Source organism: Bison bison, unplaced genomic scaffold, assembly GCF_000754665.1.
Source record: "Bison bison bison isolate TAMUID 2011002044 unplaced genomic scaffold, Bison_UMD1.0 scf7180017864331, whole genome shotgun sequence".
Lineage (NCBI taxonomy): Eukaryota > Metazoa > Chordata > Mammalia > Artiodactyla > Bovidae > Bison > Bison bison.
Window position 1 is genome coordinate 2,563,580 of NW_011494903.1, and position 16,717 is coordinate 2,580,296.

The window sequence follows — 16,717 nt, forward strand, 5'->3', positions numbered from 1 at the left end:
ATGATGCTGTGAATGCCTGTGGTGGATTCATTTCGATATATGGCAGAACCAATACAATATTGTAAAATTTAAAAATAAAATAAAATTAAAAAAAATGCTAGCAAATTTGGAAAGCTCAGCAGTGGCCACAGGACAGGAAAAGGTCAGTTTTCATTACAATCCCAAGAAAGGCAATGCCAAAGAATGATCAAACTACCGCACAATTGCACTCATCTCACACACTGTAAAGTAATGCTCAAAATTCTCCAAGCCAGGCTTCACCAGTACGTGTACCAGGAACTTCTAGATGCTCAAGCTGGTTTTAAAAAAGGCAGAGGAACCAGAGATCAAATTGCCAACATCTGTTGGATCATCAAAAAAGCAAGAGAGTTCCCAGTAAAACATCTATTTCTGCTTTATTGACTATGCCAAAGCCTTTGACTGTGTGCATCACAATAAACTGTGGAAAATTCTTCTAGAGATGGGAATACCAGACCACCTGACCTGCCTCTTGAGAAACCTGTATGCAGGTCAGGAAGCAACAGTTAGAACTGGACATGGAACAACAGACTGGTTCCAAATAGGAAAAGGAGTACGTCAAGGCTGTATATTGTCACTCTGTTTATTTAACTTATATGCAGAGTATATCACGAGAAACGCTGGACTGGAAGAAACACAAGCTGGAATCAAGATTGCTGGGAGAAATATCAATAACCTCAGATATGCAGATGACACTACCCTTATGGTAGAAAGTGAAGAAGAACTAAAGAGCCTCTTGAATAAAGTGAAAGAGGAGAGTGAAAAAGTTGGCTTAAAGCTCAACATTTAGAAAACTAAGATCATGGCATCCAGTCCCATCACTTCATGGGAAATAGATGGGGAAACAGTGGAAATGGTGGCAGACTTTATTCTTTGGGCTCCAAAATCACTGCAGGTGGTACTGCAGCCATGAAATAAAAAGACACTTGCTCCTTGGAAGAAAAGTTATGACTAACCTAGACAACATATTAAAAAGCAGAGACATTACTGTGCTGACAAAGGTCCATCTAGTCAAGGCTATGGTTTTTCCAATACTCATGTATGGATATTAGAGTTGGACTGCAAAGAAAGCTGAGTGCCTAAGAATTGATGCTTTTGAACTGTGGTGTTGGAGAAGACTCTTGAGAGTCCCTTGGACTGCAAGGATATCTAACCAGTCCATCCTAAAGGAAATCAGTCCTGAATATTCATTGGAAGGACTGATGTTGAAGCTGAAACTCCAATACTTTAGCCACCTGATGTGAAGAACTGACTCATTTGTAAAGACCCTGATGCTGGGAAAGATTGAAGGCAGGAGGAGAAGGGGACGACAGAGGATGAGATGATTGGATGACATCACTGACTCAATGGACTTGAGTTCTGAGTAAACTCTGGTAGTTGGTGATCGACAGGGAGGCCTGGCGTTCTTCAGTCCATGGCATTGCAAAGAGTCAGACATGACTGAGCAACTGAACTGACTGAACTGACCAGTTACAGTTCTTGTTCAGCACTAATAATAACAAATGAAAAAAGATCTCATCTATACTATATGATGACCATATGCTTGATACTGGGTTACATGCTTTACATACTTCTTTTACTTCATTCCATTAATATTCTATTATTATTCCTATTTTACAGATAAAAATACCAAGAAAAGAAAGGATTTGTAAATTATCTATCATCACTCAGCTAGTATGTGGTAAAGCTGGAATTTGAACTATAGTTGATTTTCTCTAGATCCTGTGCTCAGTAGCCATGATCCTTCACGGCCACCCTATAGTATTTTTGTATCTATGGCCTTTTATTTTTTTCTTATTTCATGAATCTTTAACACATGGTTTTGTCTAAAATATCTATTTTTTTAAATTTTATTTTATTTTTAAACTTTACAATATTGTATTAGTTTTGCCAAATATCGAAATGAATCCACCACAGGTATCTAATTAAAGTATTTTCAGTGTGCTTTAAGATTTATAAAATGCTGTTGTACTCTCTTCTGTCAAGGCAGTACTGAAATTGAGAGTGGATATTCATTCTTCTTATTTTTTTTAATATGATCAGGTAGAAACAGAGAAATTATTCAGTTGCCTAATGAATAGATTCTGGAGCTGGGGTTCCACTTTTTAAATTTGATCTACTCATTGCTTTTTCCTATGGTACTGCTTGTAAACACAAGAGTTTCTACAGCAAGGAGGAGAAACATAAACATGAAATTCATAAAAGAATTATATAATTGCCTTTCTCACCTGTTAGTGCATTTGAATTTTAGGACAGTTTCAATTAAGTTGAAAGAAATGAGATTCTTTCTTTTGATTTCAGAGATCAATTTAACTGCATTGATTATCTTCAGGGACATTGAAATGTGCTCTGCAGACCATGATGATGCAATGGTACTTATGTATTTTGTTCTTCATTATCTGTTTCTGTAAAATGGAAGAGTAGGAGACCAAGAAGGTTGATTCTGACAAATATGTCACAGGCAGTAACATATGATACCCAAATAACGGACCAGCTAAATAAATGGCATTGTCAGTTGATAGAAAGAATTGATCAGTGAGGCAAAGCTCCAGAGTTCCAGATCTAGGAGCCCCTGTTGAACTACTATAAACTGGAGCCCTTGTTGAACTACTACGGACTGTCTGTTTAGTTGAATATTCCAGAGTAAGTAGCTCAATCACGCAGACGCTTCCCACTTGCTTTCTTCTTGTAGTAGGGTCATTGTTTAATAACTTACAGAAGGCTCACAATATGCTAGTCACTTTGCTGATGGGAAGGGCTTCAAAGACTTAAAAATAATCTAATCCTTGATCCAGAGGACTGTTTAGTCATCATAGAAGACAATCAAGATAGGAGAAGTCTTAAAAGTTCCAGAAAGCTTTCTTCCAAATGACAAAATTGAAAGCATAATGTACTTAAATGTTTTGAGAGTGTATTGAAGCACTTTGGGAAGACCTTGAATAAGAATTTAAAAAACATACAAACCTTGTATGCAAACTTCAGACAATTATTCTACTCAGTTTTTCTAGGAAATTAAAACTGCTCTAAAAAGTAAAATAACTTGAAAAAATTAAGACAAATATAATTTATGGAGAAAAATAAATTATGCAAGAAAAGAAAGATAATCACTTTGTACTACCCGACACAGCTCTGACTAGCATTTCAATGACGTAGTAATGCAGAAAGTGAATACTTACTATTCCAAAATTGGAAAATAAATGTATTGGAAAGGTGAAGAGACAGTAAGTATGTGTCTGTATAATAAGGAAATGTACAGTTCTATTAAACATGTATTTATTTATTTTAAAAAATTATTAAAAAAATTTTTTTTAAACATTAAAATTTATATAATAAGGCTTTTTAAAGTATCTTTAGCATGTACTCCCCTTTGAGATGTTCTCTACTGCTTGCATTTTCTGTCAATGCAATGCTGTTAACTAGAATTGTAATATGTTTTGAACGTGGACATTGAGGAGTATAATAAAACATCATTGCTCAGTTGCTAAGTTGTAAACTCAGGGAGATAATGAAGGGCAGGGAAGCCTGATGTGCTGCAGTTCATGGGGTCCCAAAGAGTTGGACATGAAAAAATAAAACATTGAGCTCCTGACAATTAAATCTTTTAAGGTTTTTGACTAGGTTTTTGACTGTGAAAAAATATGATAAAATATATAATATTTTGTTAAGACTGACTATCCAAAAGCAAGTAACAGTGTATTAATGCAGTTGTTTCTCAGTATCTGCTGGAGATTGGTTCTAGGATATCCATTGGAAGCCAAAATCCTTGAATGCTCAAGTCCCTTATGTTAAGTGGATTGTATTTTCATATAGCCTATGCACACCCTCCCACATACCTTAAGTCATTTCTAGATAACTTATAATACCTATAGTATAGTGTTAGTGGCTCAGTTGTGTTTGACTCTTTGTGACCCCATGGACTATAGCCTGCCAGGCTCCTCTGTCCATGGATTTCCCAGCAAGAATACTGGAGTGGGTTGCCATTCCCTTCTCCATGGGATCTTCTTGACCAAGGGACTGAACCCGTCTCCTGCATTTGCAGGCAGACTCTTTACCATCTCAGCTACCAGGGAAGTCCTTTATATTACCTAATACGATGTAAATGATGTGTGTGAATGCGTGCTCAGTCACTCAGTTGTGTCTGACTCTGTGATCTCATGGACTGTAGCCTGCCAGACTCCTCTATCCTTGGAGTTTCCCAGGCAAGAATACTGGAGTGGGTTGCCATTTCAAATAGTTATAAATACAATATAAATGTTATGTAAATAGTTGTGGAAGCACACAGCAAATTCAGTTTTGCTTTTTGGAACTTTCTAGATTTCTTTTTTCAAAGATCATTTTTGATCTACAGTTGGTTGGATACTGAAGGCCAAGTGTATTACTATTATTTTCCAGGATGCTTTTGAATTAAAGAAGGTAATTTCCCTTACTATATAAAAAGTTTGGGCCAGTTGCTTGATTAGGTCTGGCTCAAAAAAAAAAACAAAAAAAATTTGGTTCTACCCATGAATAACAATGATAATAAGAATTATGAGATACATACTATGTAAGAGGTTCCCACAGAGTGTCCTGAAAACCCAGAAGAGAATAAAAATCTCTCCCAGTGTTAGGTGATGAAGGAAGATTAAATGGAGCATGTGATTTGCATGGAGTTTGTGCCCATACAATGAATATAGAAAGCATTATATTATCTTCCATACCTTTGTGACATTGCCTCCTGTAATCTACCTGCTTTCACATGTTTTATTTTTGCTGTTTTGCTTTTTCACTTTGATGTATTAAGTATAGATTCCATTTATTCTGCCTTTTAGCATTTATTGTCCTTCCTGGAACTATAGTCTGAGTCCTTTACTAATCCCAAAATATTTAGTCATCATCCTTTCAAATATTGTCTTCCTACTGCTGCCATGGGAAACTCCAATAGACATATTTTAAACTCTTCCTTCTTATCTTCCATGCTTTTAGTTTGAAAATTTCACTTTGTCCCTTCTGGTTTCAATGCAGAAGTTTTATTTCAATTTATTTGTATCAATTTGTTACCGCTGCATAGCAAACCACCCCAAAACTCAGTGGCTTAGAACAACAAGCATGTATTATTGTTCATGAACCAGGTCAGCAGACTGATCTTCTGGGCTTGACTGGGCTCACTTACACATTACAAGCATCTGTGGGTTGGCTTTGTGGCTTTGCTGATTTTGCTGGTTTCAGCCAAAATGTCTGGGGCCTCATCTGGGGTGAGTCAGTTCTGCTCCAGGTATCTCTCTTTCTCCAGTAGGCAAGGCCATGAATGTTTGTGTTGTGGTGACAGGGTTACAATAGAACAAGCAGAACACAAGGCCTATTCAGCCCTGGACTAACATGAGCACATTATCAGGTTTCATTATTACTTTTGGAAGCCCTTGGCATCTTGTCCTTTGTGGATCTCATGTCATAAAAAAGTATTAAAAACTGTATTTTATAACTGCCTTGGAATAAAGATGAATGTAATCTAGACTGGACTCATTACTATTACTATATATTCACTATTTGATTTCTGTTTATTCTGGTTTTAAAAGAAACTAAGATTAAACACTTTTATGAGCCTCTAAAAGTATTGTGGACTCAGCACTGTGACCACCAAAACTAATGGATAAATCAGGCCTGCACACCATTACTTCTGCACAAGCCCAGCCTGTAAGACTGGGGAAATACACTCCACCATTTGGTGAGAGGATCTGCAAGTTATATCACACAGGGTGTTGTAAATTATAGGGAGGGATGAAGCATTAAGACCATTTCATAATCAGTTTACCACATCAATTCTCTCTTTCTGTAAATTTAATCTATCTAGTTCATCTGCTTTTTTTGTTTCTCACTTGATGTTTGTTTCCCCAAATATTTGTAGCATATTTATTCTGTACTTTGATTCTGATACTTATAATGCCTAAAGTGCTTTCAAATTTAAGTTTCAAATCTAGTTTTCGTTTCTGCTAGCGCTTCGTCTTCAGGGCTTTTTTTTTTTGGGGAGGAAGCATAATTGGGCAACTTTAGTTTGATATATTCTACTTTGCTTTGTAAGATACTTAAGATATTAAGCTTAGAATTATGTGAAGCTTATTTCTTGCTTTGGAGTTGTTTTTTTTGTTTTGTTTACACATTTTTTTCTTTTTATTGAAGTATAGTTGATTTACAATGTTGTGTTAGTTTTAGGCGTATAGAAAGTGATTCAGATATATACAAAAAAGAATATCTATCTATAAATACATAGTTATTCTTTTTCAGATTCTTTTCCCTTGTAGGTTATTACAAAATATTGAGTGTAGTTCTCTGTGTTATAAGTAGATCCTTGCTGATTGTCTGTTTTATGTACAGTAGTGTGTATATGTTAATCCCAAACTCCTAATTTATCTGTCCCCCACCCCCCAATTTGGGTTACACATTGACTAAGTGGGTAACGTGCTTTCAATGGCCAATTCGCAAGAATGCAGTTAATTCTCAGGGAAGATGATTTTTCCTCACCTGAGCTGAGGCAGAGGGTTAAGTTTCTTTGACATCTTTTTTTTTTCTTCCAGAAGCAGGTAATTTTTCCTTTAGATTACCTAAAGGGTCCAAGGCCTTTTCCCCACTTTTCCTGAATAATTCTATGAAATAGAGCACTAGATTTTTATTATTGACAAATACACCTTAGGTTAACCCATCTTTTCTGAGCTTGCCCACCGCTATAGTTTAAGCATTTTTTTTTTTTGTCCACAGGACAGTTTGTTTCCTGTAAGCTTGACTTAAAAAAAAAAAAAAAAAGGCAAAACAAAAACTTTGTTGTACTGTTTCTATCATTTTTGGTATTCTATAATTGGATGTTTTAAACACATATAGTCTTCTGCAATGCTTTCAATAAAATTCAGCCTTAAATACTTTAAAACATATAAGCAAATTAAAATTAATGAACAAATAAATTCTATAGCTGCAAGGTGGAATTAAATAATAGAAAGTAGAGTGGAACCGAAAGAAACTATTGCTAGGAACTCAGGTTAAAATTCTCCTTGACTTCTTTGCAGACCTTGGTATCTCTTCTCTCCTGCTGTTTCAGTCTTTTCACACATATTGGGGTGGTCAGTATCCCCATTTCTTCCATATACCTGCCTCTATTATAGCCCAGTCTGCTTCCCCTGTGTGTTGTAGTTTGGGGATATATTATGGGGATATATATAAACATATATCCCCATATTAAGATATGGGGATATATAAAAGATTATACCTATATCTTTTCCCAGAATTTTATTTTACTCTATATTGATAAGAAATTTAAAATTGGTAAGAAAAGTTCTTTTTCTTTGCTTGTGATTGAAAATGGATTAATGTACATCTAGAGGAAAAATTTGAATTTAAATCCTTTTTTTGGACATTAATTACAGATGCTTTCAAGGTAATTCATATTCTGAAGGTTCTTGCTTTATTAACATCTCAAAACCTTTCTTATATATATATTAAGGTCATATTATATAACATACATTAAAGTACTTTGTGAATTCTGATGTTAAGTAACAAGAAGAAAATATTACTATTTACCATCACCTATTCAATTCAACAGAGATACAACTATAAAAACAATAACAAAAATAATACAACAAAAAATGACCCTTACTGTCAGGTTTTCACTTTGCAGTGCAGAACATAAGATGTAAACTCACAGATGGGTAGTCATGCGCTAGGTGTACATTAGGACCAGAGGATGAGGTCTGGTGCTGGCATGGAGTGGAGAATAGTCACATTGCTCCAACTGGGAGGTGATGGAAGTTTTCACCAAGTGATAATACCAGAGCAAAATCCTTTTAGGAAAGAAGGGATTCCCCAGGCAGATGATTTTAGAAAGGCATAGTCGATTTAACAAAGATTTTATGGAATAACAGTGTCTTAAAAACTTAGCATCGAAGAATAAAACATTTATTTTTCAGTCTGGATGAACCTATTTGAGCGCCACGAAAGATACGCAGAGTAGAGGACACATGTGTGGACACGGAGGTGGGGGAGAAGGGGAGAGTGCAACGAATTGGGAGGTTAAGATTGACATATACACACTACCATATAAAATATATGGCTAATGGGAAATGGCTGTATAGCACAGGGAGCTCATCTGGCTGCTCTGTGATGGCCTAAATGGGTGGGGTTGTGGGAGTCGGGTGGGAGGGAGGTCTAAGAGGGAGGGAATGTATGCATACATATAACTGATTCGCTTCATTGTACAGCAGAAACTAACATAGCATTTAAGGCAATTACACTCCAAATAAAAAGGCATAAACAAAGACCTCCAGAGCAAAACCAGCAACAACAAAAAAAGCAAGTCTAACCCATTAACTTACCAGGCAAGAGAACACAGAACAGTGAAAAGTTCAATTCACTGAGTCATTTGCTGAAGGAGAAAACCAGGGGTCTTGATATGCTAGAGAGAGGAGTACGTAATTACATTAAGCATAGAAATGAGAGGGCAGGGTAAGTCCATACATGTGTGTACACTTGGTTAAAATAGTCTCATTTTTCATTTTTCCAGAAAGTGTCTGCAATTAGGTTCCATAAAGATCTGCCATCCAGGTCACTCAAAGTTCAGGGAAACTTCGGTTGTTTAGAGCCAGCTGCGATAAAATACAACAGTCAGTTTTGATATCTCCTAGGCAAGTGCTGCTGGAAGTGGAAAATTTTTATTCACATTGGCTTGAGGCAGATGTCATATATAAAGGAGTTGAAACTGTGCTGCTAGACTCTGCCTTATAGCTCAGAATGTGGTCTGTGGACCGAGCATAGTGTTAGTTATTTGGGTCCTTGCTGAGGTACAGATTCTTAGATAAACTCCCCCGCACCCCCCAACACCAATTCAGAACTGAGTCAGAACCTGCATTTTAGTAGGGTTCTCAGGTTTTTCATATGCACCTTAAGAAGAAACAGCAGCTTTATAACAGGGTTCAGGAATAGTGGTTCTCCAACTTTGATGAGTAACAAAATCAACTGGAGAGACAGAGTTCCAGACTCACTGGAGTAGAATAGGCTTCAGATCAGTTCAGTTTAGTCACTTAGTCATGTCCAACTCTTTGTGACCCCATGGACTACAGCACACTAGGCCTCCCTGTCCATCACCAACTCTCAGGGTTTAGTTTACTCAAACTCATGTCCATTGAGTCGGTGATGCCATCCAACCATCTCATCCTCTGTCATCCCCTTTTCCTCCCACCTTTAATCTTTCCCAGCATCAGGGTCTTTTCAAATGAGTCAGTTCTTCGCATCAGGTGGCCAAAGTATTGGAGTTTCAGCTTCAGCATCAGTCCTTCCAATGAATTTTCAAGACTGATCTTCTTTAGGATGGACTGGTTGGATCTCCTTGCAGTCTAAGGAATTCTCAAGAGTCTTCTCCAACACCACAATTCAAAAGCATCAATTCTTTAGCACTCAGCTTTCTTTGCAGTCCAACTCTCACATCCATACATGACTACTGGAAAAACTATAGCTTTGACTAGATGGACCTTTGCGGGCAAAGTAATGTCTCTGCTTTTTAATATGCTGTTAGTCATAACTTTCCTCCCAAGGAGTAATCGTCTTTTAATTTCATGGCTGCAATCACCATCTGCAGTGATTTTGGAGCCCAGAAAACTAAAGTCTGACACTGTTTCCCCATCTATTTGCCATGAAGTGATGGGACTGAATGCCATGATCTTAGTGTTCTGAATGTTGAACTTTAAGCCAACTTTTTCACTCTCCTCTTTCACTTTATTCAAGAGGCTCTTTAGTTCTTCTTCTAAAGGTGGTATCATCTGCATATCTGAGGTTATTGATATTTCTTCTGGCAATCTTGATTCCAGCTTGTGCTTCATCCAGCCCAGGGTTTCTCATGATGTACTCTGCACAGAAGTTAAATAAGCAGGGCGACAATATACAGCCTTGACGTACTCCTTTCCCTATTTGGAACCAGTCTGTTCCATGTCCAGTTCTAACTGTTGCTTCCTGACCTGCATACAGAATTCTCAAGAGGCAGGTCAGGTGGTCTGGTATTCCCATCTCTTTCAGAATTTTCCACAGTTCGTTGTGACCCAACGACCTTTGTATTTTTACAAGATTCCCTAGGAGATTCTGATACTGACCAAAGCTAAAGAACCATAATTTTTGAACATGGTTTTCTTATTCATGATCTGTAAGCTCAAAATTTGCACACATTAAAGAGCTGATTTCTCCTGCCTGCCAATGCAGGGGACATGGGTTCGATCTCAGCTCTGGAAAGATTCCATATGCTGTGGGCCAGCTGAGCCCATGCACCACAACTACTGAGCCTGTGTGCTGCAAATACTGAAGTCTGCACACCCTAGAACCTGTGAAACAGAGAAGCCACCGAAATGGGAAGCCCTTACACAGCAATGAAGAGCAGACCCTGCTCACCTCAACCAGAAGAAGCCCACTCACAACGACAATCAAAGAAGACCCAGCACAGTCAAAAATAAAATGAATAAATAAAAAAATAGTAAAAAGAGATATATTCTCTTCAAATCTGGTTGTATTACAGAATCAAACCGTATGTGCTGTTTTCACTGGAATTCATCCAATACAATTACAATCATGAGGATTTTATGACACCTGGAATTTCAGTAACCTGAAGGCATATTTAGCACATGGTACGATCATTTATTTTTTTCTTATATAAAAAAAATACTGTATCTGTGAGAACATTCCAGTGAGGATTATCTACTAAGAAACAGAAATTCCCAGGTCTTTGTTAATGGTGGAAAGAGCTCTGATAACTATTTACTGGAGCAGGGAAAAGACTAAAGTTTAGCTTATATTTAGGAAATTTCTCCAGGTGTTATGTATCAAGTCATAATATTTCTTTATTTAACAAATTAGAAACTTCCTCTTTCAGTTGATAAAAGATGGCTTTTGTTCTCCAGGTTTCTTTTACAAAAAGGTGAATTTTGGTGTGTCATACTTAAAATCCTAACCAAAAACTGACAAGTTTTCTTCCCACCAACTTCTCTCTGGGGCACCCTGATGTCGGCATCAGGAAGAGTGAGGTCATGTGCTTTGAATAAACCCAAATGCCATCAAATATAGGAAATCATTTGGCATTTCCTTTACTGGATACAAAACCTTACCTTTATTAGTCATTTAATTATGAGTTCAGAAGTGAATTTGTGATGTGGAAGAACAATATTCATTAATAATTAGGGAAATGAGCAATGCACAAAATTTTCTAATAGGTCCAACCCTTCTTTTTCCTGCATGGTAAATGTCTGTGAAGGAAATATGCTTTAATAAGATAAGAGGTTTCAGTAGAGGCATATTTATTACTTCTCCCTCAGTAAAGTCAACATGAGACTGCAACTGTTTTAAGAAATACATTTACTCCTAGATCATTATCATTACATACTGCTTAGAGCATAAAGTCCTCAGCTTGCTTTTGAAAGCATTATGACAAAGACCCTCATTTTTCACTTGAGGAAAAGGTGAGGCCAAACAGTTAGAGGAACCTAACAGTTTACAGATCTGAAAGTCAAAGATAGTTTTTCTGGCTTTTAATGCAAAGATTGCTTCAATAAACCTTTGAGCATTTGCTTTTATCTAAAGACATTTGTAAAAAGAAGCTAGGATATTCTGAAGAAGAATAAAAAGCTTTAAACGTGTGTAAAATTGGGAATTCAGTAATTCCACTTCAAGGCCTGTATCCTAAAGAACAACTCAGTAATATGTATAACTATACTTGCAACAGCAGCAACATACTTGTAGAACAATATTTATTGCAATGCTGTGAAACAGTTTAAGAAAGCTGGATTATGTTAAATGGTGAACAATTAAGAAGGAAATTGAGCTTTCTTTTATATGTAAGTTCACATATAAATTTTTTTTTTTCCGTTGTTGTCCAGTCACTAAGTCATGTTCAATTCTGTGTAACCCCGTGGACTACAGCATGCCAGGCTTCCCTGTCCTTTACTTCCTCTCTGAGTTTGCTCAAACTCATATTCATTGAATCAATGATGCCATCCAACCATCTCATCCTCATTCGCCCCCTTCTCCTTCTGCCCTCAATCTTTCCCAGCATCAGTGTCCTTTCCAGTGAATTGGCTCTTCAAATCAGGTGGCCAAAGTATTGGAGCTTCAGCTTCAGCAGCAGTCTTTCCAGTAAATAGTCAGGGTTGATTTAATTTAGGATTGACTGGTTTGATCTCCTTGCTGTTCAAGGGGCTCTCAAGAGTCTTCTCCAACACCACAGTTCGAAAGCATCAATTCTTTGGCGCTCAGCTTCCTTTATGCTCCCACACTCACATCTATACATGACTACTGGAAAAACCATAGCTTTGACTAGATGGACCTTTGTCGGCAGAGACCCTTGTCTCTGCTTTTTAATATGTTGTCTAGGTTTATCATAGCTTTTCTTCCAAGGAGCGTGTTTTAATTTCATGGCTACAGTCACCCTCCACAGTGATTTTGGAGCCCAAGAAAATGAAATCTGTTACTATTTTCACTTTTTCCCCAACTGTTTGCCATAAAATGATGGGACCAGATGCCATGATCTTAGTTTTTTGAATGTTGAGTTTTAAGGCAGGTTTTTCACTCTCTTCTTTCACCTTCATCAAGAGGCTCTTTAGTTCTTCACTTTCCTCCATTAAAGTGGTATCATCTGCATATCTGAGGTTGTTTATATTTCCCCTGGCAATCTTGATTCCAGCTTGTGCTTCATCCAGTCTGGCGTTTTGCAAGTTGTACTCTGCATATAGCGCAAATGCGGGTAGCTGCGACGGCGCACAAGCACAGCCGAGAGGAGCTACCCCACATCCGAGATCAGGGGCAGAAGCCAGGAGGACCCCATGCCCGAGGGGTGGCGGCCAAGAGGAGCTACCCCACATCTGAGGTCAGGGGCAGTAGCCGAGAGTGCCAGGATGCGACGGCGCAGGAACCGCCTAGAGGAGCCACCCCAAGTCCAAGGTCAGGGGCGGCGGCCGGGAGGAGCTACCCCATGTCCGAGGTCAGGGGCGGTGGCTGGGAGGAGCTACCTTGCGTCCGAGGTCAGGAGTGGCGGCTGGGAGGAGCTCCCCCACTTCGAGGTCAGGGGCAGTGGCCGAGAGGAGCAACCCCACCTCCAAGGAGCAGTGGCTGTGGGGGCGCAGGAGGGCCTAGAGGAGATACTCCATGTTCAAGGTCAGGAGGGGCGGCAGTGAGGAGATACCCCTCGTCCAAGGTAAGGAGCAGCAGCTGTGCTCTGCTGGACCAGCCGTGAAGAGATACCCCACGTCCAAGGTAAGAGAAACCCAAGTAAGACCATAGGTGTTGCAAGAGGGCATCAGAGGGCAGACACACTGAAACCATACTCACAGAAAACTAGTCAATCTAATCACACTAGGACCACAGCCTTGTCTAACTCAGTGAAACTAAGCCATGCCCTGTGGGGCCACCCAAGACGGGAGGATCATGGTGGAGAGGTCTGACAGAATGTGGTCCACTGGAGAAGGGAATGGCAAACCACTTCAGGATTCTTGCCTTGAGAACCCCATGAATAGTATGAAAAGGCAAAATGATAGGATACTGAAAGAGGAACTCCCCAGGTCGGTAGGTGCCCAATACACTACTGGAGATCAGTGGAGAAATAACTCCAGAAAAAATGAAGGGATGGAGCCAAAGCAAAAAGAATACCCAGTTGTGGATGTGACTGGTGATAGAAGCAAATTCCGATGCTGTAAAGAGCAATATTGCATAGGAACCTGGAATGTCAGGTTCATGAATCAAGGCAAATTGGAAGTAGTCAAACGGGAGATGGCAAGAGTGAACGTCGACATTCTAGGAATCAGCGAACTAAAATGGACTGGAATGGGTGAATTTAACTCAGATGATCATTATATCTACTACTGCAGGCAGGAATCCCTTAGAAGAAATGGAGTAGCCATCATGGTCAACAAAAGAGTCTGCACAGAGTCAGACAGGATTGAGCGACTGAACTGAACTGAACTCTGCATAAAAGGTAAATAAGCAGGATGACACTATACAACCTTTACATACTCTTTCCCCAATTTTGAACCAGTCCATTGTTCCCTGTCGGATTATAACCGTTGCTTCTTGACCTACATACAAGTTTCTCAGGACACGGGTAAAGTCTGGTTCAGGTATTCCCATTTCTCTAACAATTTTCCACAGTTTGTTGTGATCCAGACAATCAAAGGCTTTAGTGTAGTCAATGAAACAAAAGTATATGTTTTTCTTGAATTCCCTTGCTTTTCCTATGATCCAGCAGATGTTGGCAATTTGATCTCTGGTTCCTCTGCCTTTTCTAATCCAGCTTGTACATCTGGAAGTCCTCAGTTGACATACTGCTGAAGCCTAGCGTAAAGAAGGTTGAGCATTATCTTGCTAGTTTGTGACATAAGTGCAGTTCGTTTCAGTTCAGTTCAGTTGCTCAATCGTGTCCAACTCTTTGTGACCCCATGAATCGCAGCACGCCAGGCCTCCCTGTCCATCACTAACTCCTGGAGTTCACCCAGACTCACGTCCATCGAGTCGGTGATGCTATCCAGCCATCTTATCCTCTGTTGTCCCCTTTTCCTCCTGCCCCGAATCCCTCCCAGCATCAGAGTCTTTTCCAACTCTTCCCATGAGGTCAACTCTTTGCATGAGGTGGCCAAAGTACTGGAGTTTCAGAGTCAGTGATGCTATCCAGCCATCTTATCCTCTGTTGTCCCCTTTTCCTCCTGCCCCGAATCCCTCCCAGCATCAGAGTCTTTTCCAGCTCTTCGCATGAGTCAACTCTTCGCATGAGGTGGCCAAAGTACTGGAGTTTCAGCTTTAGCATCATTCCTTCCAAAGAAGTCCCAGGGCTGGTCTTCTTTAGAATGGACTGGTTGGATCTCCTTGCAGTCCAAGGGACTCTCAAGACTCTTCTCCAACACCACAATTCAAAAGCATCAATTCTTTGGTGCTCAGCTTTCTTCACAGTCCAACTCTCACATCCATATATGACCACTGGAAAAACCATAGCCTTGACTAGACAGACCTTTGTTGGCAAAGTAATGTCTCCGCTTTTCAATATGCTATCTAGGTTGGTCATAACTTTCCTTCCAAGGAGTAAGCGTCTTTTAATTTCATGGCTGCAGTCACCATCTGCAGTGATTTTGGAGCCCAGAAAAATAAAGTCTGACACTGTTTCCACTGTTTCCCCATCTATTTCTCATGAAGTGATGGGACCAGATGCCATGATCTTTGTTTTCTGAATGTTGAGCTTTAAGCCAACTTTTTCAGTCTCCTCTTTCACTTTCATCAAGAGGCTTTTTAGTTCTCTTCACTTTCTGCCATAAGGGTGGTGTCATCTGCATATCTGAGGTTATTGATATTTCTCCTGGAAATCTTGATTCCAGCTTGTGCTTCTTCCAACCCAGCATTTCTCATGATGTACTCTGCACAGAAGTTAAATAAGCAGGGTGACAGTATATAGCCTTGACGTACTCCTTTTCCTATTTGGAACCAGTCTGTTGTTCCATGTCCACTTCTAACTGTTGCTTCCTGACCTGCATATAGGTTTCTCAAGAGGCAAGTCAGGTGGTCTGGAATTCCCATTTCTTGAAGAATTTTCCACAGTTTCTTGTGATCCACACAGTCAAAGGCTTTGGCATAGTCAATAAAACAGAAATAGATGTTTTTCTGGAACTCTCTTGCTTTTTTGATGATCTAGCGGATGTTGGCAATTTGGTCTCTGGTTCCTCTGCCTTTTCTAAAACCAGCTTGAACATGTGGAAGTTCACGGCTCACGTATTGCTGAAGCCTGGCTTTGAGAATTTTGAGCATTACTTTACTAGTGTGTGAGATGAGTGCAATTGTGTGGTAGTTTGAGCATTCTTTGGCATTGCCTTTCTTTGGGATTGGAATGAAAACTGACCTTTTCCAGTCCTGTGGCCACTGCTGAGTTTTCCAAATTTGCTGGCATATTGAGTGCAGCACTTACACAGCATTCATCTTGGAATGTGAAGTCAAGTGAGCCTTAGAAACCATCACTGTGAACAAAGCTAGTGGAGGTGATGGAATTCCAGTGGAGCTATTCCAAATCCTGAGAGATGATGCTGTGACATCAGTGCAGTTGTATGCAATTTGAACATTCTTTGGCATTGCCTTTTGTCATTAATGATTTAAGGTCAGAACATTCATTTTGAAGAACTTGAAATAATACATCTCACATCTGAGGAATAAAGCTGCAAAGCTTAGAAATAGTGTTGAAAAGCAGAAGCCATCTTAAAACTACAGATTTCTGGATGATTTTGGAATCTCGAGTCTTTGAGGGTTTGCAGATAGTGTTTTCAGAAAAACTAGTCTGAATCTCTGGGGATAAGATGGTTCATTAAATATCCAATTTTTGTGAATATTAGTAAAGTATTCAGAGCAACTTACGTATTCAAATGTGGGGCATTTAACTGGCCTTACTATTCAGTGGCATGGTGCATGCACGCTCAGTCACTCAGTAGTGTTTGACTCTTTGAGACCCCATGGACTGTAGGCCTCCAGGCTCCTCTCTCTATGGAATTCTCCAGGCAAGAATACTGGAGTGAGTTGCCATTTCCTACTGCAGGAAATCTTCCTGACCCAGGATTCCTACATAATCTGTGCCTCGTGCATTAGCAGGCGGGTTCTTTACCATGGCGCCACCTCAGTGGCACAGTGCTAGCCATTAAAATTCTCTTAGAGTAATGTTTTAAAAACCTGAGAACATAGTCACAGT